Source organism: Aegilops tauschii, chromosome 3 (assembly GCF_002575655.3).
Source record: "Aegilops tauschii subsp. strangulata cultivar AL8/78 chromosome 3, Aet v6.0, whole genome shotgun sequence".
NCBI lineage: Eukaryota > Viridiplantae > Streptophyta > Magnoliopsida > Poales > Poaceae > Aegilops > Aegilops tauschii.
In genome coordinates this window covers 606,856,716-606,880,571 of record NC_053037.3, presented here as the reverse complement: position 1 = coordinate 606,880,571, position 23,856 = coordinate 606,856,716, and the positions used below count along the sequence as shown (strand labels likewise).

General features: G+C 46.0%; 1 pseudogene; it reads left to right on the top strand.

Moving 5' to 3' along the window:
* The first annotated feature begins 20,727 nt into the window (after positions 1-20,727).
* LOC141042545 (protein FAR1-RELATED SEQUENCE 5-like) lies at positions 20,728-23,067 on the top strand (annotated as a pseudogene).
* The last annotated feature ends 789 nt before the right edge of the window (positions 23,068-23,856 follow it).

Genomic DNA, 23,856 nt, shown 5'->3' with positions numbered 1-23,856 from the left:
ACCCTTCAGATGAAATAGTTGCTTACCAAGCTCATCTGGTGCAAAATGCCGAGGCAAGGCTCTATGCATTGAATGCATTGAACGCTGCACCACTCGAGGGCATTGAAAACATTCCCGTCGTGCGTGAATTCCTCGACGTGTTTCCTGAAGAACTTCCAGGGATTCCCCCTGCTAGAGCTGCCGAATTCATCATCGACTTGAAACCAGGCACCACTCCTATAGCCAAGCGACCCTACAAAATGCCGCCGCATGAACTCCTTGAGCTTAAGGAGGAAATCGACAAATCTCTTCGCAAGGGATTCATTCGCCCAAGTTGCTCTCCTTGGGGAGCACCTTCTCTCTTTGTCAAGAAGAAGGATGGGACAAACCGGTTAGTTCAAGACTACCGTCCTATAAACCAAGCTACCATCCAGAATAAATACCCCCTTCCTCGGATCAATGATCTGTATGATCAACTGGCGGGTTCGTCAGTGTTCTCTAAGCTCGACTTGAGGTTGGGCTACCACCAGATCCGTGTTCGCGAAGAGGATATCCCAAAGACCGCCTTCGTGACTCGCTATGGTTCATACGAGTACACCGTCATGTCTTTCGGTTTAACCAATGCTCCAGCCACCTTCTCTCGTCTGATGAACTATATATTCATGGATTACCTCGACAAGTTCGTCGTGGTTTATCTGGATGATATCCTGGTATTTTCCAAGAACGAAGAAGAACATGCCGAACATCTTCGACTTGTGCTGGAGAAGCTACGAGAACATCAACTATATGCCAAGTTCTCCAAATGTGAATTCTGGCTACCGGAAGTAACCTATCTTGGTCATGTCATCTCTAAGGATGGTATTGCCGTCAACCCCGAGCGAGTTCAGGCTATTCTTGATTGGACTCCTCCCAAGAACGTTAAGCAAGTCAGAAGTTTTCTCGGTCTCGCCAGCTATTGCCGTCGATTCGTCGAGAACTTCTCTAAGATCGCCAGGCCTCTGACTAACCTATTGCATAAGGGTGTCAAGTTCCAATGGACAGACAAATGTCAGGAAAGTTTCCAAGCACTCAAAGACAAGTTGACTTCTGCTCCAGTTCTAGCTCCACCTGATACTAAGAAGGACTTTGTCATTTACTGCGACGCTTCCCGTCAAGGATTAGGCTGTGTCCTAATGCAAGACCGCAAAGTGATTGCTTATGCCTCTCGGCAATTGCGCCCTCACGAAGAGAACTACCCAGTTCACGACCTCGAACTTGCTGCTGTCATTCATGCGCTGAAGCAGTGGCGACATTACCTTCTCGGTAATCGTTGCGAGATCTTCACTGACCACCAAAGTCTGAAATATCTGTTTACTCAGCCAGAACTGAACCTCCGTCAACAGAGATGGATGGAGCTTGTTGCAGACTTTGACTTGGGTATTTCCTATACGCCAGGCAAGGCTAATGTAATGGCTGATGCCTTGAGCCGCAAGTCTTATTGCAACCACCTCCAGGTTCATAAAGTTCAGCCCTCGCTTGTTGAAGAATTTAGGAAGCTGAACCTCCATATTGTTCCTCCGGGTGCACTCACTCCCCCTCCTAAGGAGTTTGGCAAGGTGAACCTCCACGTTGTTACCCAGGGTTCCCTCAATACCCTAGTTGCTAAACCAGATCTCGAGGACAGCATCAAAAGGCTACAGAAGTATGACTCTGAAGCCCACAAGATTAAGCGCTACCTCGCAGAAGGAAAGCCCTCATTCTTCACCATTGCTGAAGATGGCACCTTATACTTCAAGGGCCGCCTAGTGGTGCCATGTGCAGAGAAAAACCTGGATATGACACAGGAAGTTATGAAAGAAGCTCATGATACACCTCTGTGTATCCATCCTGGTAGTACAAGGATGTACCAAGACATCCGTCAGAGATTCTGGTGGTCTAATATGAAGCAAGCCATTGCTCGTTATGTTGCTGAGTGTGACGTTTGCCGTCGTATCAAAGCAGAACATCAAAGGCCTGCTGGAACTCTGCAACCTATCTCTATTCCTGAATGGAAATGGGACCATGTTGAGATGGACTTCGTCACTGGATTTCCCAAATCACAGAAAGGTAATGATGCTATTCTTGTCGTCATTGACCGGCTTTCCAAAGTTGCACATTTCCTGGCAGTCAAAGAAACGATCACTGCTAGCCAGTTGGCAACGCTCTATATGTCCAGGATTGTTTCACTCCACGGTATTCCATTGGTTATCAGCTCAGACCGTGGCAACTTATTCACTTCAAGATTCTGGGCAAGTTTCCAAGAAGCCATGGGAACTCATCTGTCATTCAGTACTGCGTTTCATCCTCAGTCGCAAGGGCAAGTTGAACGCGTCAACCAAGTTCTCGAAGACATGCTTCGAGCTTGTGTTATTTCATTCGGCAAGAAATGGGAGGAATCTCTCCCGTATGCTGAGTTCTCTTATAATAATAGCTATCAAGCTAGTCTGAAGATGGCCCCCTTCGAAGTGTTGTATGGACGAAAGTGCCGAACCCCTCTGAACTGGTCAGAAACTGGGGAACGTCCACTCTTCGGTCCGGATATTATCCAAGATGCCGAAGAACAAGTCCGCATTATTCGTGAGGATCTCAAGACTGCTCAGTCACGTCAGAAGAGTCAGTATGACCGTCATCATAAAGACATGGTCTATCAACCTGGCGAAAAGGCTTATCTTCGAGTCACACCTATGAAGGGTGCTCACCGCTTCGGGATCAAGGGCAAACTAGCTCCTCGCTATATTGGCCCATTCGCTATTCTCGAAAGGTGTGGAAAAGTGGCATACCAACTGGAGCTACCGCCGAACCTTTCTCAGGTTCACGATGTGTTCCATGTGTCACAGCTCCGCCGTTGCTTCAAGGATCCAATCCGAGCTGTGGATCATGAAGTGCTCGAATTGCAGCAAGACCTCTCCTATAAGGAACATCCGGTCCGCATTCTCGACCAAGCTGAACGCCGCAAACGTCAGAAGGCGATCAAGTTTCTCAAAGTCCAGTGGTCGCACCATTCTGAAGATGAGGCCACTTGGGAACGAGAGGATCGTCTGCGCGAAGAATACCCCGCACTGTTTCCTTCTACCTCCTAAATCTCGGGACGAGATTTCTTGTAGTGGAGGAGATTTGTAACACCCCGAGAATCATGCTACAGTAACTCCCTGTGATTAAGCTAATCATGTTGCTAAACAGGGCTTGATCACAATTGCATCAAATTTCTTTTCAAACTTCTAGTTCAAACTTCAATTAAAATCAAAGTGGAAAATAAAAGTTTTCAAAAATTTGGACAAAAATGTTCGGTGGGTGCCAAATAATACACTGGTAATTATGGTGGAGAAAACACAATTTTATAAAATACCTAAATACTTTTAAATGAAATAAAACAGAAAAGAAAATAAACAAATAAAAAGAAAACAGAAAACAGAACAGACAAAGAAAAAGAAAAAAAGAGAGAAGGCCCTCCCCCCAACTGGACCGCTGGCCCAACTGGGCCGACCCCCGGCCCAGCCGGCCTAGCCCATCTCCCACTCCCCCTCGCCCCCTCCCCTGTTCCCCTGACCGGGGTCGGAACAGGGGCCGTCCCCGCCGCACCCCCTCGCCGGCGACGGGGAGGATAAGGACGCCAGCCCCCCGCCTCCTCGGGCCCCTCTCCCACTCACCCCCCGCTCTCCCTCTCGGCCGTTGCGCCTCCCCCGTCAGATTCACCTCCCTCTCCCCTTCGATCCCCACCGCCCGACGCGCTCGCCGCCGTTCCCGTTGTTCACACGGCCACCGTGCCCCAATCGCCACCTCGCCGTGTCATACGCCGTCGCCGCCCTCGACTACACCACCTCCGCCTCTCCGTTGAAGCTCGGAGCCACTGCAACGGCCTCCCCGAGCTCGTCTTCAACTTCGGACGCCGGCGACCCCCTCCTTCTCCGGCGCCGACCTGCTGCTCCTAAGCTCTCACCGGCCTCCGTGTGCCGCGCGGTGAGCCTCTTCCCCCCTCCTCCCCTGTCCTTTCTCTCTCGCGCGCCCCCTAGCTTCTTCCCCGCGCGCGCCCGAACGCCGCGCCGCGGAGCTCGCCGCCGGCGGGTCTCCGGTGACCTGTTGGTCACGGGCTCAAGCCCGTTGCACTCCCCACCTCGCGTAGATGCCCCCCAGCCCCTCCGCTTGCTCGATAGGCCGCCGTAGCCTCGTTTCCGTCGGGCACCCGTGCGCGCCGCCGCCTCCGCCGCTCGCCGGCGCCAATTCCGGCCAAGTCCGGCGAAGCCCCGGCCACCCCTGGATGCGGCGCTGCGAGCCCTTTCGAATGGGCCTAGCCCCGCTCCTCCCCGAGCCCCGTAGCGCGATTCCGGCCAACTCCGGCGAGGGGCCGCCGCTGCTTTGGTCGCCGGAGTTGCTCCGGCGCCGGCCGCCGACATGGCTGGCCTGGCCCCCCCAGTGCCACTGCCAGTGGGCCCGTGGGCCCCGTTGACTGGGTCCACCCAGTCAACGTGCTGACTGGGCAGACCCAGCCACTGACATGCGGGCCCCGCCGCAAAAATTAAAAAGAAAAGAAAAATGTTTTATAAATAAAAATAATTAATTAATCTAATCACTCACTGACAGGTGGGCCCAGTAGTTAATTAACTAAAAATTAATTAGTTTAATCTTCTGTTAACCCACTGTCTATGACAGGTGGGTCCCCCGTGTCAGTTTTGACCAGTCAACCCGGACTGTTGACCGCTGATGTCGCTCATACGTCATGCTGACGTCATATCCCTTTTTCTGTTAATTATATAATTCCAGAAATTCAAATAAACTTTGAAAATTCATATCTTTTAAACCGTAACTCGGATGAAAATGTTTTCTATATGAAAGTTGCTCAGAATGACGAGACGAATCCGAATACGCAGTCCGTTCGTCCACCACAACCTCCTAACCTATCGAACTAGCAACTTTCCCCCTCCGGTCCATCTGTCCGAAAACGCGAAACATCGGGAATACCTCCCGGATGTTCCCCCCCTTCGCCGGTACCACCTACTGTCGCGTTAGGGCACACCTAGCACCGCTCATTGTCGTGTCACGCATCGTCATGCTTATGTTTGCATTGTATTTACTGTTTCTTCCCCCTCTTCTCTCCGGTAGACTACGAGACCGACACTGCTACGAGATCCTTTGGTACATCATGAATGCTTGTGTGATCATGTATATAACATGATCATCGAGAATGAACGTGGGCAAGATTTAGACTATTCTCAGTATGAGTTGTTGGGACGTCCCGTGCGAGTGCGGAGGAGGGCTGCGAGGGTGGCCCGGTTTATTGCCTCCACTCATGCCATTCGACGTGCCAAAATTGATCTTCTTGGTTCTATTTTGAGTGCGAAATGTTGTTTGTGTTGGGCGCGCACGCTGCATTTTGCAGCGCCTGCTGGAGCTATAGCGCCGCACCATATTTTGCAGCGCCCGCTGGAGCAAGCACCTACTGCGCGCAAAAAAAGACTATTTCAGCGCTGTAAACATAATTTTGCGCGCAACCTGGAGATGCCCTTAAGAAACATGGAGTCGGATAAACCGAGACATAGCGGGGATTCTTTTCGTTGTGTATTACAATTTTTGAGATGTGACTCACTAAGGCCATAAAGTCATTTATTTGATTAATTAGGGCCAAAGCCCAATGTGGAGAGAAGAAATCATCCATGTGCCTGCAACGTCACATCCCTTGAACTTCTCTCGCTAGGATTAATGTATACTAGTCATCACCAGTGCCAACGAAAAAAAAAAAACAGTGCCAATGCGCGGGCTAGGGTTTTAGAGAAGATACATATCTTTGTATCTAATAGTCCAAATTCAAAATGAAAAAACACAACATTCTTTTGGGAAAACTATTTGAAAGATGAATTAAAAAACACAACATTCTAATGATAGCTTTGTAAGATAGGTTAGATTCTCAAGTACTATATAAAATGGTTGCCTTTATTCCATACTAATCATTAAGAGCAGTAAAATAGGCACGATCGAGTAAGCGGATAAGAATTATATTGCAGGGAAAATCATTGAACATATTGTATTTCATTGTAACAATATTGAAGTAAAATGAACGGAAATTACAAAACCATGTTCTATAAGCATTCTCGTGTAGTTAAAAAGCCTAAACATGCATACATATTACCTAGCATGGAGGTATACACACATGTAGCACAACTGTGTGTAGCTCGTACAGTGTCATCGTTTTGCCACTTGCCGGAATATCAAAAGAGGAAATTACCAAGGTGCTACTGAACTTGTAATTTACTCATTTCTTTGCGTGTTTGACAATTGCTTCTTGGCCATCCAAGTGTTAATTCTAATAAAAATTCAAGATAAGATAGAGATATCTCTCTGATGTAATAGACTGCAATAAAACTCATGATTTGCAGTATATGAAAAACAACCTTCTGCACTCTATATAGTGTATTTAAAAAAAAACTATCTTAATAAACATGATAGCAGAAAGATCCACGAATCCTTGCAAATAATTCTTCTGCTATTTTTTCTTTTTGTTGTCATAATAAGGTGCTACAACAACTAAATTCCATAAATTTATCGCATTAGGTACTGCTAGTAGGATTTTGGGTGCTATTACATCAAGCTTTCTATAACAAAATTGGAAAGAAAGAACATTAGCTACAACTCTTACGCTCTTGTTCTGAGGAATATTTGGCATGAACTCCTCCTGTAGCTTTTTACTTGGTCCTTTCCCTGTCCTAGTGTTTGGGTCGTCCGGTCGTTGGAATAGACTTTAGGACAGAGTAGATTTTGCATGAAGACCTCTGTAAGAGCAACAATTAAACTAATAGTCAGTAAACGTCATCCTATGAATGTCATACCAATTCAATCCTTCTCTATTTTTCTTTATATTACGTGCTTACCTGTTTAGTTGGTATAGTAGTGTGCTGGTGGGCGACCAACTTGAACTTGCATAGGCATCATGTTTCCATCGTCCCGTGCAATTCTCTGTAGATGTTGTTCCTTACTCTCCTTCTCATGCTGCCTCAACAGCCAGAGGTACAATATGGATCTTCCTCGCAGGCTCGCAGCCCTTGCATGTCACTGCTAGCTACAGTTGGTTGTACAGATCCCATATCTATTTTCCATTACTGTGGTTGCTCCCTTGCCTTGATTCTATAACTCCTATGGTTCTCCTAGCAGGTTTTGGCACCGCTTCTCTCTTGCAGGATATCCAATCTGCTACACTGAATAGCCCGAGCAACGACGACCGTTACTTTAATGCCAAAGAAAGAGTGTGGCGAGGATCAGCTGGATTAGAGCCTTTTCCAGATTGAATCACTATACATAATCATATGGCGAAGAAAATATTGTGTTGCTTACCTGAGATCCGTGAAACTTATTTCAGTGCGGAGCACATGTTCCGGCCTACGCTAAGTATGGCTGCGCAAATTTGACGTGGATGATAGAAACTTCGGCCATTGCAACTACTATGGAGCCGCATAGCGACAAAATCTATGTGACGCAAAAGATAGGCCGTGCGAGGCAGAGGGGGCTTCTCCATCATGCAATGGCTGATTCAATCGGATCCAGGTTGCCAGTTTGGTAGTCAAATTGGAGGAGAGGACGCTCAGATTTTCTTTTCGAGGGAAACAAAGAGAGATTCAGGGTTATGACCTCTCTTGGGTATGTTAAATCATAGAAGGAGATGACTCCATTTTTTTTCCTTTTTGATAAATGACGCTAAGTTTTTTCTTTGAGGGAAACCAAGAGAGACCATGGATAGGAGGACTTAGGTATGTGGGAAGGTTATCTTTTAGGAAAACTGAGAGTCCATGAGCAGGAGGACTCACGTTCGTGGGATGGGAGATCTGGTCTCCTGTTTCATCGAACGGCTACAGGGAAGTCAAAGATTAATCAGATGGCCAAAATTTCTTAACCTCAAGGATTAATGTGGAGCTTTGTATGGTGCCTCTAATTAGTAAATATAAGAAAGATATAAGATAGTGTGTTTTTCGCAAACTAGCCGCAATCGCAGCTCTCAGTCGTGTTTAAAAATATATGGGGCTGAAACCGGCAGCATCAATGAAAGGACCAATAACGCTGATCACTCGAATACAAGTTGTTTTGTACGGGGATGACATAGTAATATATATGCTCATGGGAAATGATATTTGAGCTTTTGGAGTGCATACCGGTTTCCTTCCTTCTTGTGATCATTACGTGACCTGATCCGGTTCTTAAGTGGTTCATTTTTGCTTTGGACTGATAGCTGTGCCGGAAACCTAGCTAGAGTACGACGATACTTTGTGCAGTTTTAGCGATGCTAATGTACAAGTGGCACTAATAGAAAAATGGTCTTTAGTTCCGGTTCATAAGGGCCTTTAGTTCCGGTTCTGGAAGCGGGACTAAAGGGTCGTTACTAAAGCCTCCTCCTTTAGTCCCGGTTCTTACACGAACCGGGACTAAAGGCCCTCCACGTGGCCGCTGCCTGGAGGTCCCCGTCACCCATCCTCTCACTACTCCAGTCTGAGCACGCTTAACTTCCGGGTTCTATTCTCCTTCGTTTCCAAGTCTGCACTTGTTGTTTTTCTGACAATAGTAAGATGTCAATCCTATTAACCCTCAGGAATTTAGCTTGAGCATGAAGTCACACATGCATTTCACTGTTTGAGTTTGAAATTATTGTTGTAAAAAACAATAATTATTTAGTAACACTAATATTTCTTGAATAAGTAGTTTGACCATAGTTTGACTACAGTTTGACCAAAATTCAAAAAAACTGAAATAATTATTTAGTAACACTAATATTTCTTGAATAACTAGTTTGACCATTGTTTGACCAAAGTTTGCCCAGATTTGACCAAAATTCAAAAAACTGAAATAATTATTTAGTAACACTAATATTTCTTGAATAATTAGTTTGACCACAGTTTGACCAGATTTGACCAAAATTCAAAAAAAACTGAAATAATTATTTAGTAACACTAATATTTCTTGAATAATTAGTTTGACCATTGTTTGACCACAGTTTGACCAGATTTGACCAAAATTCAAAAAAACTGAAATAATTATTTAGTAACACTAATATTTCTTGAATAAATTAGTTTGACCATTGTTTGACCACAGTTTGACCAGATTTGACCAAAATTCAGAAAAAACATAAATAATTATTTAGTAACACTAATATTCTTGAATAATTATTTAGTAACACTAATACTTCTTGAATAAGTAGTTTGACCAGATTTAGCAAAAATTCAAAAAAAAACTAAAATTTGAGCATAACTTTTTTTCCTTTTAGAATTTGAGGATTCTAAAAATTTGCAAACAGGTCGTAGGCAGTCAAAATCGGATGCGGATTTTCGTGCTGAACATTTTGATATATTATATGTTTTTTTCTGACATCGTATGCAAAAGTTATAGCCGTTTTACATTTTCCCTACACTTTTTGCAAAACATGTCCAAATTTAAGTTTTTAAATTTTCCTAACTAGTACATGTAGTAACATAACTACATCTGGAAGGATTTTAATTTTTGAAGTTTTTATCATTTTCTTTTGCTTTTTACAAAACTGAAAAGGCGAGGGGGGGGGGGGGGTAGAGTTTAAAAATGGGACCTTTAGTACCAGTTCGTGCCATGAACCGGTACTAATGCCTCAAACCCCATTAGTACCGGTTGATGGCTCGAACCGGGACTAAAGGTCTAACCTTTAGTACCGGTTGGTGCCACGAACCGGTACTAATGGGCATCACACCGTTTAGTCCCGGTTCGTGGCACCAATCGGGACTAAAGGTCCCATTTGAACCGGGACTAATGCATGTACGGTGCCCTAGCCGCTCGAACCGGGACTAATGCTCACATTAGTCCCGGTTCGTAATGTAACCGGGATTAATGCTCTTTTCTGGCCAAACCAAAACCCTGTTTTCTACTAGTGTGGCTGTTCAAGACGCATTGTTTAGAGCATGGTTAATAGTATAGTCAACGGCTGGCTATAAACCATTGCCATGTCATCTATAGCCCATCTTATAGCCAATATGTATAATAGTTGGTTAGAAGAGTGTACTATTTTTTTATTATATAGCCCACCTTTCACTATCACAAAGTGCCTAGGAGCACGTGCTAGAGCTGGCTCTTCACCAAGAGCCCGCTTACATTCTCTCTCCTCTTTTCTTTCCTCCAACTAAGTAAGAATATACTAGTTTATTTCTTATAATCAGCTGACTCAACTCTATTGTACTTACTCTTAAGACATCTTTGCTTCTTTGGTTTTGTTATTAATGTGAATTATGTGTACTGCATACCGAGGCTCTTTGCCTGTGTATTCATCTGACACTCATCGTAACTCACTTAACTGCACCAACCACTAGCGCGTGACCCTTCACGTTACTAACAAAGGACAGGGTTGGTATGATTTGGTTTTCATTGAACACCTCAAGGCTCAACTTCAATCCAAATAATACCTGATACCACTACCTCAACACACATGCACGCCGAACACAAAACATAGTTTAACAACATGAACACCTCAAGGCCGCTGCGCAAGGATACACGGCAAGCGACGCATCATGTAGCTCCATTCATGGGTTGGCTCACACGTAGGCGTGGTCCCGCATGTCGCTGGCCACTCGATCACATGCTCGCGCTCGTGCTGTGCTCCGGACAAGCGGGTGACCTCGGTCTCCCAACTGTCCTCGCTGCCGCACGAGCCACTGTGTCCGGCTAAGGAGCTAGCATGGGCATGGCGGAGGAGCTCGGGTAAATTCTTGGGGGCACAACAACGATTGCTTTGACTGGTTTTTCGTTGGCAAATGAGAATGGATAAAGGGCAAAATACAAACGTTTCCTCATGGGCTTTGGAGAGGCATGACCGAGTTGCTCGGTATCATTCGTTCAAGTGGTGATGTGCTGCGGCTGCTCCAGGTGCCGAAGCTGACACGTCCCCTGCTCTAGGGTGAGCATCTCTCAAGTCCGCCGGTATGGCGCCTTGCGAGCCATGGCGAGAGGGAAGGGTCCCTCTACGGCGAGAGAGACGGCGGATGTGTGTTGTCTTTCTACTTGGCGTTGGTCGGGCTCACTCACCACACTCTGTTGCAAGCAGGTCCTCGTCGTGCTCGTGTGTGCCCCATCCCTAGATGGTTGTTTGGCTGTAGTCTTCGGCTAGGACAAGCTGCGTGCTTTGTTTTCCTTATTCTTTTTTGAGCTTGTGCGACCCATTGAGTTGTAAGCCTCCTAGAGTGTCCCCTTGTATCGTTTGGTCGTGGGGGTTTGTGTGTGTTTGTATTTCCTGGCCGGTTGATGGTTTTGTTAATTCAAAGCCGGGCTTTTCGCGAGCCTTCGTTCTAAAAAAAGAGGCATGACCGAGGTTGGCCCTGGGAAGCTCCGGCACTAAGGAAAGACGACCGAGGACTGATTTGCTAAAATACTAGTGTACAACTTTTGCTAAATAAGGAAGGGGCACGAATAGCTGCTGCATGCATAGGGTAGTTACTGTCACAAAATACAAATATAGGTTGTAAAACAGAATTCACCGTGCTGTTTTTCTTTAATAAATCAACAGAATTGTTAAAAACTATGAAAATAGCCAAAAGAACGGGCCTGCTAGATTCTTTCTTTGCTTTGATTCATTTTCATATATGTTCCATGGAGGACTCGAACACAACATAAAGGCACACAGAAAACAACGGCTGATAACATAGGATTATAGATTCATGCAAGCAGTCCATCATTCCAGATAAATTCTTACAATACTGCCCCAACGAGAACATGGTTCGTCTCACAACTCAAACATAGCAAAGCAAAGCTTATTAGAGGTTGCATGCAACAGAACATATAACTAGCATGATCAGACATGAGATCAATCTTTCAGACTTTGAATTTGAGCACATGTGTCTGAACCGTCAGCGTCACAGTAACTAAGGAGCGTCTGAACAAGGCTTAAGGGACGGATGGCTTCATTATCTTCAAAAATGCAGGAGAACCTCTCTACCTTGCTGTTGCTGAGATCATACTTGGTGAAGCTGTCAGTGCCAAAACAATGAGCATAGTATATGCAGTTACTGTCGACGGACGGCAACTTATCTGCATTAACAGATAGACACTTGAAACCAAGAAAGAGTGCTCGGCTGCCAATGTTCCTCACAGGTTCTAACAGTTTTCGCTCAGTGTCGGCCTTGAAAACCTCCACCAGGTCCTCCCGATGACGACGAATAACAAGGAGCAGTTCCCGAGCAGATTCTACAAGGTAGTAGAAAGGGATTTTGTCAAATGTCTTGGCTATCAGCTCACTGCAATAGCGCGGCGCCGTGCAATAGATTCTACAAGGTAATAGAAAGGGATTTTGTCAAATGTCTTTTATGGTACCCTGTAGTGAATATAGACCTTTCATCCGTGAAATCCAACGGCCATGCCCAATCTGTACCGCTTCAGTAAGGCGAGCAGCATGGCGAGCAGTATAGATAGCACTGCTCGTTCTTGACCAGCGGTATACATATTCTGAGGGCATTTTGGGATTTCAACGACCCACCACGCCCCCGACCCACCTAGCCCATTGTTCTGGTACACCGCTGGTAGAGTTCCGGCGGCCACCGCTGAGCCTCCTTCTCAATTAGGTCCGACAACAATGAGGCGTTGCCCTGTGCCCCTTCCATGGCTGAGCATACCTCCAAACCGTGCTTGTTTCGTCCTGGTTCACAACGGTGGCTAAGAAACCACTTGGCGCTGTTGTCCGTCGACGCTGAGGCTTGCCGTGTACAGAAGCTCATCGTCTCGACCATGGTGCTTGGGCAGGACGGAGTCATGGCCGCCATGTCTTGGTCCATGTATGTATGTGATGGGGCTGAGCACCGTGGTGAGACAAATGGGGACGAGACGCCACACCAAGGTAGATGAGCGCGCGGCCCGGTTCCAGTACGCGGCAGCAAGGTCAGCTAGAGCATGGTGGCGGACGAAGCGAGGTCAAGGAGCGGCAGAGACGTTGAAAAAAGACCTGATGGTGGTGCAAGCCTGTCTCATGGGTGCTGGTCCCAGTATGCGGCAGCAAGATCAAGTACGGCATGGCGGCAGTGGCAGCGATCTCAACTCTGCCATGGTACGAAATAGCCTGGCAGCTTGGCCCGTCAACAACCCCTACCCACACGAAATCAACGCTCGGATTTTGTTATACTGGTCGTCTCATTCCTCAGCGGGCTGGTGGGTTCAGCACAGTAAACCACGTCGTTGCCGCGGCAGTCTTCAAACCAGAAGAGAAGCGCGGGGCTAGAGCTAGACCCGGCCACGGCAGTGAGCAACTCGCTTTCCTGTGGAATTGGGGCTGCGAAGGGGATAAGGTCGCCAGTAAAGGGGTTGAGAAGACGAGCAGGGTGCAGGCCCTTGGTGTCGCCGAGGACGAGGTAACCATCGGTGGCACCGACCAGGATGTACTGCTCCTCGTCGAGCAGCGGGACGCAGAGGCGGAGGAAGCGCCCGGTGGAGACGTTGACGAAGAGGCGGCCGTCGAGGCCATCGACGGGCTTCTGCTCTTCGAGCATTACCCAGTCGCGCGAGAGGAAACGGTGGTCGCCGCCGGCTCGGAATGGAGGCGGCTTGGCGATTGCGGCGCGCAGATTGTTGCAGACGGCCTTCATCTCCGCTTCGTTGGTGGCGGACAGCAGGTCGCCGAGGAAGCGCAGGAGATCCCTGCGGATGGACGACCACTCGGCAGCCATGGTGCCCTCCGAACGATTCTCTGCCATGGTGATGGTGTACGAGGTGTAGATCAGTAGATGGGTATGCCCGTGCGTAGCTCATATAGGTCATATATATAGATTGGATGGATCGACAGAATGTGTAAGGACGCTTGGTTTCACCGCGATCCTTTGCGGTTCCCATGATAAATGTTCGGGCGCCGTTCGTATTCCATATCCAATTAACAGCAGTCCTCATGGTAATTACGACGCGGCTCATGCAATCCAATTAACAGCAGTCCGCTCGTACTCAGAAAATGGTCCTCCACCCCAGGTTGCATTGCATGTAAATCCTTCCGTCTTCTCATTCTCATGCCAGGCCGCGTTCATACGATCGACAAACCAGTGGAATAGTACTACTATGGTCGGCCACGCATGGCATGAGCGACACTATCTAGTGCTCATCCTTCAGTATGTACTGATTTGACAGATCCCTATCAGCATTTTGTTTTCTCGCTGAAAATGCCGTGTGCAGCTAGTTATGCGCAGAGCACAATGTTGAAATAATGTCCGGCCGTCTCACCAGCGCAAGTTTCGAAATGTAATATGATATTGAACTCAAGAGGTCATGAGTTCAAGACCATGCCAACACAGTATTAGAATATATATATGGTGGCTGCCACTACTGAAATTTTCGTATACGCTGAGTGTCAGGCTCTTCGCCGAGAGCCAAATCGCGGGCACTTGGCAAAGTAAGAGACACCGAGAAGTCCTCTCGACAACAGGCGCATCTTGGCAAACACAGGATATTGCCGAGAGTAGACCTCGGCAAAAAAGGCAACACTAGGCAAAGGCACTATTTGTCGAGAGCCATGCAGTGCCTGCACAACAAAGTTTTGCCACGTGGCACATCTGGGGGCGGTGAACAGCACGGTCACGGTTTGACTTCTTTATCGAGAGCAGTGCTCGAAACAGCAACAGTTGCCGATTTAGTCCCACCTCACCTACCTGTTTAAATAGTCCGATAGCCCAATTGCATTAAATTTTGGCGTTCATTATTAAGAATATGTATTAATTTTATGATCCAACCGTACATTTACCGAGCTCGGCTCTCGAAACAACAACAGTTGCCGAGAGTAGCTCTCGGTACAGATAAGCCTCCCATCAAACTTTAGTCCCACCTCGCCTAGAGACAAGCAACAGGACATGTTTAAATAGTGGGATAGTCCAGATGCAGTAAGCTTCGACCTTCATTACACTCCTGTTAAGGAGATGGACCATCGCTTTGAATCTTCACCTGTTTCGGGCAGAGAAGATTCAAAGTGATAGGCCATCTTCCTAACGATGGATGCCGGCGCTTTTTATTAATTAAACTATTATTATTTTTGAGTCATTTATTGCTCTGCTGGGGTTTCATCGCTGGAAATTGCAGATCAGCAAGGATGCACATGAAATCATGCCCGGAAGCGGCATGGGAAATCCTTTGTGATGTCCTTGCGGCATGTCTAGGCCTTGCGCAGACGAGGAAGAGGCATGCCCTGCCACCGGGGGGCGAAAGTACCTTGGTGGCATGCCTGATGCAACCGTTTAAATCCTTGGAAAATCGTGCGATGCTGGAATTCCTCGAGAGCTGGCACGGTGTCATCACATGGCCCCTGTAGGGTGTGGTAAAAGTTTGGGCACGTTTCGAATAAGCTCCCCTAAGGCCGCTTGTAAACCGCACCATCTCCGAGCTAGTCTCTGGGTATATCGAGAGGGAACGTGTCCAGTTTGTGTAGGAAGTGCGGGTCTTGTTGCTCCGTTGGCCTCGAAACTTCTCGTGCTCTCAAAGGAGGCCATTGCATGACATGTGCCACACACCCGCATTTTCGGACCCGCATACAATATTCGAGAAATTTATTGCTCTCCTAGGGTTTCATCGCCGGAAATTGCAGATCAGCAAGGCGACACATGAAATCATGCCCGCAAGCGTCATGGAAATCCTTTGTCATGTCCTTGCGGCATGCGCATGGTTAGATGAAAGAGGCACAAGTGATGCTAATTAATCATATTACCGGGAGTAGCACTCGATAGAGATGTCATTTCCGAGACTTGCCCTCGGCAAAAGGGAAAACCTAGATCTAGTAACAGAGTACCTCTCGGTAACAGAAAACCTAGATCTATGTTTGACTTATTTTTCCGAGTGCCCCACCGACAGGCTCTTGATAAAGGTAGCAGCGGACACTTAAACTAATTCCCCTCTTCTTTCATTTTACTTTCCCTCCTCTGCTCCCCCCCCCCACCGACTGGCGCCCCCGCAACCCGTGGCCGTCCCAGACCGGCTGGCGCCCCCACCGCGTGCCCCCCCCCCCCCCCACACCGAGCTCCTCCCTCCGGTCTACATGGTGAGCTCCCCCCCCTCTCCATGTGTGGATGTATGTATCGATGGATGAATATTTGGATGCATACATGGATGCATATATAGATGGATGCATAGATGGATGGATGACTAGATGTATGGATCGATAGATGGATGGATGCTATGTAGATAATTTTTTATGATGTTGTATGCATGGATGCTATGTGTGGATGTATGTATGGATTTTGTTGTTGTTTGCCTCTATTAGTTTTTGTTGCTTGTATGGATGCTATGTCGTAGATTTTTGCATTAGTTTTTATGTAGTATTTTTTTCTAGTAACTGGACTAGTAGTTTTTATTTACTAGTTTTATCTTGATTGAGTGACCACCATATTTGACAGATGCGAGATGTTTTCAGAGGAATGGTACCGATTATTGCCGTAGGGGGTCGCGCTTCCTCTGTTCCACCTCTGTGATCTTTCCAAAGCAGGATGAACAGAGGAAGAGCGACCATCACCGACAGTCGATGAGAGTTGTTCTTGGAGGAAGAAAATTGACTTTTGCCGATGGCGGTCAATTTGGGTGAGGTCATCTAGTAATATACCATTTGTCATGCAGGATGGACTCGCCCAGCTTGACCATCATTGAAAGTCAAAATACCTGTGAGAGAGTGTCCACCATATATACCACCACCAGAGAGAGTGTCCACCATATATACCACCACCAGAGAGAGTGTCCACCATATATACGTGAGAGAGGGTCCACCATATATACGTGAGAGAGTGTCGATGAGAGTTGTTCTTGGAGGAAGAAAATCGACTTTGGCCGATGGCGGTCAATCTGCGCGACTTCTTCCTGTGATATACATTTGTCACGCACGATGGACCTGCCGAGCTTGACCATCACTGGAAGTCGGAATACCCGTGAGGAAGTGTCCACTATATATACCACCACCAGAGAGAGTGTCCACCATATATACGTGAGAGAGATGAGAGATGTTCTTGGAGGAACAAAATCAACTTTTGCCGATGGCGGTCGATCTGTGCGAGTTCGTCCTGTGATATACATTTGTCAGGCACGATGGACTCGCCCAGCTCGACCATCATAGAAAGTCAAAATATCCATGAGAGAGTGTCCATCATGATTAATTTGCTTAGAAGTAATCTTTGATGTTTGATTCCTATGCTACTTTTCATTGTGTGATGAAAGATGTTAGCACCGATCGATTTCGTGTCTATGGCTTCCTCCGACGATGCACCTTCCATTAGGGTCGACTCCGCGGTCAAGGAGAAGTGCACCGAGGAACCCTTGACCGCAGCTGATCCTAATAAAGTATTTTGAGGATCTGGCCAAGAAGAATCCACTAGGTAAGGAGAGGAAGGCCCCACCACGTAAGGAGTGTGATGACCCGGCGCCATTGAGTCCACCGACCATCATTCCCGACAATGCCTGGTCCTCCACTGTGGGGAATGCCCCCACGTGCTCTGACTCCACGATCACTGGTTTCACCGACTACACCTCGGAGTAGTCCACCTAGATAGTTTGACGTTGATTTATTGATATAGTTATGTAGTTATTGATATGGACTTGGATTGCCACTTGCGATCCTTTTGATTGAGTGATGAATGCTTACGTGAGTTATGTATGATGTGATATTTTAACCTTGCATTCCTTCTTTGCCTTTTTTTCTCTTTTTTAGATGAAGTGGTATGCGGTGTACAGAGATAGGTGTATAGGAGTCTATGATTAATGGTCTGAATTCAATGAACAAGTGCTTCACTACGAAGGCAGCTCCCACGACTCGTGCAATAGCAGAGAAAATGCAGAGTATCATTACAATCAGTATGTACTTAACCAGAAAAGAAAATCTGAATTAGGCAATAGTGCAAGCCAAAAACGGCTTATCGGGTTCATGGATGGAAGAACTTGATGATTTTCTTTCAGTTCATCATAATTGTGGTGTTGCTTTTATCATCTGGTCGCATGTAGACATGCATAGACCACTTTGTTGTTTAGTAAGTAGGCACTTGTATCAAAGAGCTACTTTGTGATTTCAAATGAAGCTTGTGTGAACTATTTATGTAATGCTTATGTGAGTTTGTTGTTAGACTTTGTGACTTCAAATGCAAGTTTGTGTTTTGTATATCTGTTTTTGCTGCAGCGATCTGAGTTAGAAGCAGAAGAAACCGAACTGGGAACGAAGTTTACCGAGTGCAACTCTCGGCAAAGTGGCATGCGCTGGGAGCACTAGCAGTTGGTTGTGGCAGTTTTGCCGAGCGCGGCTCTCGGCAAAGAGCTGACGGAACCAGCGGCCGTGAAGTCACTTTATATTGCTGAGAGGCACTGTTTGGCTCTCGGCAAACTCTTTGCCGAGTGCCCGTGTTCTGGCTCTCGGCAAATTTCTGTTTGCCTGAGAGGTGTACGTCGGGTGGCCTTTGCCAAGTGCAACCCTTGGCAAAGTCTTTGCTGAGGGTTTTAGGCCCTTTGCCGAGTGTTCCTGATACTCGGCGTAGGGTGCGATTCTAGTAGTGTGCTAGGCGTCATCCGGATGTAGAAAGTAAAACAACAGCCGTCTTTCCCACCGTCTGATCTGAGCCTTTCACGCCGTTGGATGAGTCAACGCAAAGAGTACATTATTTCCCTTTGCCCTTCCCAGTCGTAGCACCAACTATGCAACTTCCTCACGGCATACCTGCTCGCAGCAAGACGACAGCGGCGTATCAGCAGCACGCCACATGGCGTCCTCATTGTGCCATGTCAACGGCTGTCACAGCATGGACATCGCCGGCCATCGCAGCACCAGCTCGCAGCATGTCGACGGCCGTCGCAGTACCAGCTCGAAGCACATCGGCGCCGTCGCAGCATCGCTGAAGTAGGCCGAGACACAGTCGCACCATCGGCTTGCATCACGTCAGTGGTCATTGCAGCATTGCCGGAGTAGCCCAAGCCGCCTGTTGGAGCATCGAGTGTGTTTTGATTTTCGGCTGAAAAAATCAATTTCCGGCCGAATTTCGTCCATCTGGTAAATGTCTGTGCCGGCCAAAATTTTCGGCCCAGTTTGAATGTTTTTTTGGCCCAATCCACTTCTGGGGCCTCCGCTCGGTTTGCCTAAGTTAACGTCATCGAACCGAACACGTGAACCCTAAACAACTCACGATCCCCTACTCCTCCTGTGTGCGCGGCGGCGGCGCTCCACCCAAATCCTCCACTCGTCGCCGCATGCCTCCCTGCTCGAGCCTGCCCTCCCGCCACGTTCGCGCCTTCCCGATGGCCTCTGCTGGCTGCGGGCTGCAGCTGAATCCATCGGTGATTCATCCTCAACTCTGCAGCACCTCTCGTTTCAATCTTTTCTTTTGGAGCTGATAGTGATGTTCGACTGATGCAGGGCATTCAATCCCCAAAGCTGTTCCGTAAACATTTATGTATGTACTCCTCAATGTTGCTCGACTACTATACTTTTACTCTGATTGTTTTCAATTTTTCGACCGAATTTCGGCCAAATTTTAGTTTTGTAATTCCGTCCGAGATTTTACCGAAATTTTTGAAATGGCCGAATTTTGGCCATCTCGTTCGGGGGCGAAAAAATTTGCAAACCGAAAATCAAAACACAGCGACACGTCAACGGCCATCGCAACACGACGGCGTCACAGTCTCGCCGGAGCAGTTTGAGCCGCCGTCAAAGCAGTTGAAGCTGCAGTCGCAACATTGGTTCGCAACACGGCGGCCTTGTAGTCCTTGGGCGACGTTGGCGACCTCGCAGCATGGCGGCGCCCCTCACCATAGCCCTTGGGCTCGAAGCACTGGTGGTCGTTGGACTCACTGCAGACGCCAGCAAGCAGCTCTTGAGAGAGAATTTATTTGGGAGAGAAGGGGATGCACACCGAGAGGAACCGAGAAAGATGATGGGTGTAGTGCGGTGTGGGAGAAGATAAGATTGGGAGGTTGTGTGTAGATGCTTCGTGGGACACATGGGGGTGTGGTTCCGAAGGTGACGCTTGATGCAGTGCATGCCACACGATTAAACGGATCGGGCGAACCTGGACGCGGCTGACACGGCCATGTCTGCATCCGAAGGAAAGGAATCAGTTTCCAAATATATATATATATATATATATATATATATATATATATATATATATAAGCCTATACGTGACGGAGAGTGCTGAAATATATTCCACGCTTCTTTCTGTCAGTTTGGACTTACGGGTGCATGCAACTTCTATATAGGAGTCAGAGTTATTACTGTACACGTGTTGTAGCGTCTAGCATCTGCCGTCTATTTTAATCAGATGGCTCTCCTTTCTCCCCTCTTAATTCTATGAATAATTAGAACAAAAATCCCTATTAGTCTGGAGGAAAATCTCCCACGGTTGTACAATTGCCGCCAAACACATAAACGCTGGCGCCAAACAGAGCGAGCTGATAGTTTCTTGGCGCCAAAATCCTCCCACTCGTCCTCTTCCTCCTGATGGTCCTCCTCGGAGAAAAAATGAGACCAAGGTATGCTGATCTGAACGTGTTGTAGAGATCTCGCTTCTGCTGAACTAACGTTGTGGCCAATCAGAACGTGTTGACAATTTCCTCGGCGCCTCCTCCTGCTCGTCTCCCTTGTTCCTCCCACTCGTCCTCTCTAGCGAGAACAAGACCAAGGTACGTTGGTGTGTGCCTGTTGTAGATGATTTCCCTTCTATCTTACTTTTGTCCTGATCGTCCTCCTTGTAGCTAGGACAAGAACAAGATATATTGAGTTGTAGATGATATACAGGTGCCTGTGATGTACTCCCTCCGTTCCGATTTACTTGTCGCGGGAGTAATTTGGAACGGAGGGAGTACATGGTAGCAACAAAAATAAAGACGTCAATCTCAAAGTATATGACATATGTTTCAATTGTATTCATGTTGGCAGCAACAAAGATCTCATGGACTGAGTTTGCTATCATAGATTATAAAAGAAAAAACACAAAGTGTAATGGAGAATATGATTAACTCCACCAACGAAGGTTCTAACAGGTACCAATAATTTTATTCAATTCTTATTAGGCCATGTCATCTTATGATTGTAGTGTAAGCAGAGAAACAAATAGGTTATGCTTAATTTGCGCAGGACAAATGTAGTTCCTACTTGGATGCCTCAGATTGGTATGAAGTTTAATTCCACAAAAGAGGCTTGGAACTTTTGGACATGTTATGGAGGTCATACTGGTTTTGATGTAAGGGTAAATTATGAAAACAAGAGCAAACTTGATGGAGTAATCACTTCTGCAAGATATGTTTGTTCTAATGAAGGCTATAGAAGAAAAGACAAAAGGGATAATAATACAAAGCGTCCTCGTGCAGAAACAAGGACTGGCTGCAATGTTCGAATGGGAATCACTATAGACCGAGAAGCAGAAAATTATGAGGTGCATGAGTTAGTTGTTGAACACAACCATGTCTTGCAATTACCTGGGACAAGCCACTTGATGCCGTCACAACGGAAGATTTCGGCCTTGCAAGCATTTGAAATTGAAACAGCAGATGATTCAGGAATTGTACCTAAAAGAGCCCATGAGTTAGCAAGTCGATAAGTTGGTGGTCCACTGAACCTTGGCTACACATGTCGTGATCGCAAGAACCACTTGCGAAGCAGGCGTCAAAGGGACTTGATGTATGGTGAAGCTGGAAGTATGCTTAAGTACTTTAGAGATAAAAAGAATGAGAATCCTGCATTTGAATATGATATGCAACTAGATTGCGATGAACAAATAGCGAATATCTTTTGGGCTGATGCAAAGATGATCATTGACTATGCTCATTTTGGTGATGTTGTTACTTTCGATACAACATTTGGGACAAACAAAGAGTACAGACCCTTCGGTGTATTTGTTGGATTCAACCATTTTAGAGAAATGGTCATTTTTGGTGCTGCACTTTTATATGATGAGACATTTGAATCATTCAAATGGTTGTTCAACACGTTCCTATCATTGCATAACAAGAAGCAACCTAGAACAATCTTTACTGATCAAGATGTAGCAATGGGTAATGCAGTTCAGGCGGTATTTACCGAAGCATGGCATGGATTATGCACTTTTCACATAATGCAAAATGCCATCAGGCACTTACCTCATAAGAAAAAAGACGAGGAGGTACCAAATGTACTTGCTGATTTCAGTGCTTGCATGTACAAGTATGAGGAAGAGGAAGCCTTTGTAGAAGCTTTCAATGCCATCAGAAGCAATGTGGATACACAAACTTGGTTGGACAGCATCTACAAAGTAAAAGAGAAATGGGCAAGATGTTACATGATGAATGCTTACACTATAGGCATGAGAAGCACACAATTAAGTGAGAGCTTGAACAGTGACTTGAAAGACCATCTAAAGTCTGATCTTGACATCCTTCGGTTTTTCAAGCATGTAGAGAGGGTTGTGCAAGAGAAAAGAGATAACGAGGTAAATGAGGAATATGAGTCTAGGAAAAAATTACCTAGAGTCAGAATGAGGACTCCTATGGTAATACAAGCGAGCAAGGTTTACACACCACGCATATTTGAAGATTTTGAGAATGAATATGAAAGATCCATCTCAGCATACATCAAGCCATCGATAGAACACAATGCATATATTGTTGCAATTGCAAGTCTTGACCCAGAATTCACATATGAAGAAGAGTGCAAAGTTGTAGTTGATTATGAAGAGCAAAAAGTTTTCTGCGATTGTGGGCAATTTGAAAGAGTTGGTATATTGTGTAGCCATGCTTTGAAAGCACTTGATGTCATGAATATTAAGTACCTTCCAGGCCACTATATTTTGAAGCGATGGACTCGAGAAGCGCGAAGCGGCACTATACAAAACAGCCATGGAAACATTGTTTTGGAAGATCCTATATCAGAAGATAGACAACAGTTGAAGTTTTTTCATAGCTTCACAGGCAGTTACATCAGAAGAGTGTATCAAACTAGTAGATGATGCTTTGAAGAATCTTAGGAAGCAAGTTGAAGAGAAAGCTCGTACTACTACGTGCAGAACTGAAGATATATCTAAAGAACCAGACGATTGTTTAAAGGATGCTTGCCTAAAGAAAAAGGAAATTCCAAAGAAAAATTCAAGAAGAAAGAAATCATGGCTTGACAATCAGCACCCAAATAAAAAGAAGGAGACAACTAAAGCGGTAGCCAAAAATCAAAATCATTCTGTAAATCTCTTGCACATGTCTAACCGGACTACTTATTAAATAGAGTAATATAGTAACAACTCAACTAACATTGGTTTTGTTTTGTTTTTATTTTTGCATAGGGAGGAAAGAATGACATTTCAGTAGCACAATACCAAGCACCTATAGAGCAAATGGCTGGAACAAATGCAAATGGTTTGCAAGAATATGGGTACTATGCTCATTTACTGACGGTATTTCCACCTACCATGTCTAAAATTCATAAAATTCATTGTTAAGCAATATGATACTTCATATAATCAGTTATATATCCCTTAATTTGCAGAGTGAAGCCGATGATCTTTGGAACTTACAAAACTATCATGGGATAGGTTGATGAATATGTGTTATTTTGTCTTGCTAGATCGACAGATTATGCAGAAGGAATATCTGAATCAGCACACATGGGAGCCAACCTGTTGAGTGTTCATTATTTCACTGCAATCAGTTTAGTCTCAGTTCACTCCTAGTTTCCGAAGACAGAACAATCAGTTTAATTTCGGTTTACTACAACAATGATCTGTTGATTACTTATCACTTTTAAATATTCTAGTGAGATGGTTACAACTATGTACCACAATAGGTTTTTATCTCTCCATGTACGGTGTACAATCAGATACAACATGGACTGCTAGTGGCACTATTTGATCATCAGCACAAGCACTAATTCTTCAGCTAGTGATCTGAATAATTGGACAGAGACGCAAGTGACCACTGTCACAACATAAC